This window comes from Theobroma cacao, chromosome 3 (genome assembly GCF_000208745.1).
Source record: "Theobroma cacao cultivar B97-61/B2 chromosome 3, Criollo_cocoa_genome_V2, whole genome shotgun sequence".
In the NCBI taxonomy this organism is placed as follows: Eukaryota; Viridiplantae; Streptophyta; class Magnoliopsida; order Malvales; family Malvaceae; genus Theobroma; species Theobroma cacao.
The window spans coordinates 23,081,547-23,084,917 of NC_030852.1; the positions used below are offsets into that span (position 1 = coordinate 23,081,547).

The window sequence follows — 3,371 nt, forward strand, 5'->3', positions numbered from 1 at the left end:
TCACAATTCTTGGATTTGGTAAAGGTGGAACGATGATGTTTTTCCTACTCAATTGTCTTCTTCAAATTTCTATTGCTTCCCTCTCAACTTCAACTCTTCTTCCTCTACTTGTTCTAGATCAAACTTTCAACAAAGATCAAGAAGCAAATAATTTTACTTAACCTCTCAAGTTTGAAGATTTTGGTAGATTGAGAGCAAGACTTAGGATTGAAGAAAATTTCAAATTAAGGGAGAGTGTTGAAATTAGTAATTTGAATTTTCCTATATGTTTAAGTTCATTTGTCTTTTGGTTTGCTAAGTTCATTATGTGTTGGCACTTTGCATATAGTTGTTCATGTATTTTGAATTAATGTAGTTCATGTATGTATTATTAAATTGTAGCTCTTGTAACTAGATGTTAAAAGTCAGTTATTGTAACTATAAATATGTCCTTGTACTTGACAACTGAAATGCAAGTAAGTGAAATAAGTTTCAAAAGATATTCTTCTTCCTCCGAGAAAATCAAAGCATACTTATGAAGTTAATCTAAGGAATTATAGACTGCTGAGTAGTAGACAATTTATTACATCTTCATTTTTAGATAGAGTTTGACAACTCTCTTTAAGAAGATTAATCAAGAAGTACAACACTTTTATTATTTAGGGTTTACAGCTTTGGCGGAATCTGTCTTCTTTCCATGTTGCTCCTCAAATGATTAGCCAGGTCTAAAGGCTCTTAATATGTTCAATAAAGTTGTTGAAGTTCTTGAAAGAAGACCCACCTTCATTGAAACTTTTTCTAGCAAGTTCCTTTATGTGCAGCGCATTTGCCTTTATAGCATCAGAAGAGAGCAATGTCTTTATCTTTGTACTTATTTCATGTCTTGTTACGATTCCACTTGCACCTTTGGCTAACCCTAAACCAATCTTCCAAACATCGCAAATGTAGTTCTTATTACAGAACTGATCTGCAAAGTAAGGCCAACAGAGAAAGGGTATCCCCATGCTTAGACCCTCCATGGTGGAATTCCATCCACAGTGGCTCATGAAACAAGCAACCGAAGGGTGAGCTAACACCTTTTCCTGAGGCGCCCATTCAACAAATTTTGCACGTTTGGCTACTGTGTTTATGAATCCATCTGGGAATTTGGCAAGTGATCCATCCATGAAGTCAGACCGAACAACCCATAAAAATTGATGGCCAGTGAGTTCAAGACCAAGTGCCAGTTCTTCTAATTGTTCCATGTTTGCCATTGTTGTGCTACCAAATGCGACATAAATGACAGAACTTGAAGTTTGTTTATCAAGCCATTCTATGCATGTTGAGTCTTCAGGCCAAAAGTTTCCAGCAAAAGTACCCAAATAGTTACTTGCAAGCAATGGGCCAACGGGCAATATATTGGGAATCAATTTCAGGGCTGCTGAATCCAGTTCGTAAACCGAGTTGCAAAGTATCCAGTCATAAAATTTGGCATACTCAGGGACAATAGAATAAAATTCAAGTAAAACCTTTTGCATCACTGGATCAGAGCTACCCCATCCAATCTCAGAGCGGCTCCAGGCAGGGACATCTTTTGACACCGAGATTGGTTCATCTTTCATGACGGTTCCTATAGAGAAGATCAAGATTTCCAATTGGATAAAGCATCCCAGACACTTTTAATTATTTCCTTGATCATCAAATCGAAGTCATAAAAATTGGTATGAATATTAGTTCACAACTTTACCTGCAGTTGATCTTTCTTCAGTTTGTGCCTTTGCTATTCTCAAATTATAAATGTTGAATTGTGTAAATTACAATAAGAAAATATAAAAATTCAGCCTAATGAAAGTTAAACTTAGTCTACTTCTTTATGTAGATTTTTCCACATTCTTACCATCATGATCTATAATTTCAGCCTCAAGAAGTTGTGGAACGTGTAATGCCAGGGCCAAGCATGGTCCTCCGGCAGGCCAAACTGCAACAGCTTCGATTCCCACCTTCTTGGCCACCTCAGTGCCCACCCAACCGATGTATCAGCTATAACACAAGAGATCTTCTCGTTGATATTTGACTGGTTAATTTTCAGTATGAAGTCCTCAAGATAACCTGGCATAGTCCTGCGTACACTTTCTATAAACTTAGCATAATCAGTTCGATCATCCTCCAATTCCAATCCATCAGGAAGTGAGGCGAGGCTTATCAGGCTCCGCCCCTCAGCTTTTTCAGGTACTGAAACCATAATTTTCTCATGTATGAACTCTGTATTAACAAAAGTGACTTTAACTCCATGAGCAGCAATTTGGAGGGACAACTTCATAAGAGGTGCTACATGTCCTTGTGCTGGGAATGGTATAACAAGCGCATGCGGATGCCTGTCCATGGTATATACTCACTACTTCTATAGCTCTTTTTGCTTTAATTCTTGGCCTATATTTATAATAGTCCTTATGCATGTTTCGCCTAGCTTTTGATAACTAGGGGTAAGCAAACGAGTGGATTGAGTGTTTTGGTCCATCATACCTAAAAACCAAATGAACCAATCATTTTTAAAAAACCGACCAAATATAAAGGAAGACCAAACTGACCAAACATAGAATTAGTTTGGTTGGTCCTTTTTTGAACTAATAGACCAAATTTTTTATCACCTTTTTTTACAAATTACAATATTTAAACTTGTAAACTTCATACATAATTATATATATATGAAATTAATTATATAACTTATTTATTATAATACTTTCTATCAAAGTTTGTATAAATAATAAATAATTATAAACAATATGCTATAAAATCTAAAGTGATAACTAATAAACTTATTAAGCGTAATCATATAAATAAAGTTTATTATAAGTTATAGTAAAGCTTATGTATAAATTAAATATATGCATTATATATCACATTATTATATATATAATTAAAGATACAAATTATATATTAAAATGTTTCATATAATCATATAAATAAAGTCTATTATAAGTTATAGTAATGTTTATGTATAAATTAAATATATGTATATATAATATATGACTTTATTATATATATATATAATTAATGACATAACTTATATGCTATAATGTTTTATATCAAAGTTTGTATAAATAATAGCTAATTATAAACAATATGTTATAAAATCTAAGGTGATAACTAATAAAGTTATTAAACATAATCATATAAATAAAGTTTATTAGAAATTATAGTAATACTTATGTATAAATTACATATATGTATATAATATATATATATATACAATTATATATATATATATATTCATAACATTTTATATTACGAAACACTACTAAGGTATAATAATTATAACATATTAATATGTAGAATATTTACTATCATATATTATAATATTAACATATAACTTATATCATTTAAAATATATAACTTGTAATTTCATATTAATA

The 3,371-nt window shown here is 31.7% G+C and overlaps 1 pseudogene; it reads right to left on the reverse strand.

Moving 5' to 3' along the window:
- On the reverse strand, positions 466 to 2,370 carry LOC18604808 (annotated as a pseudogene).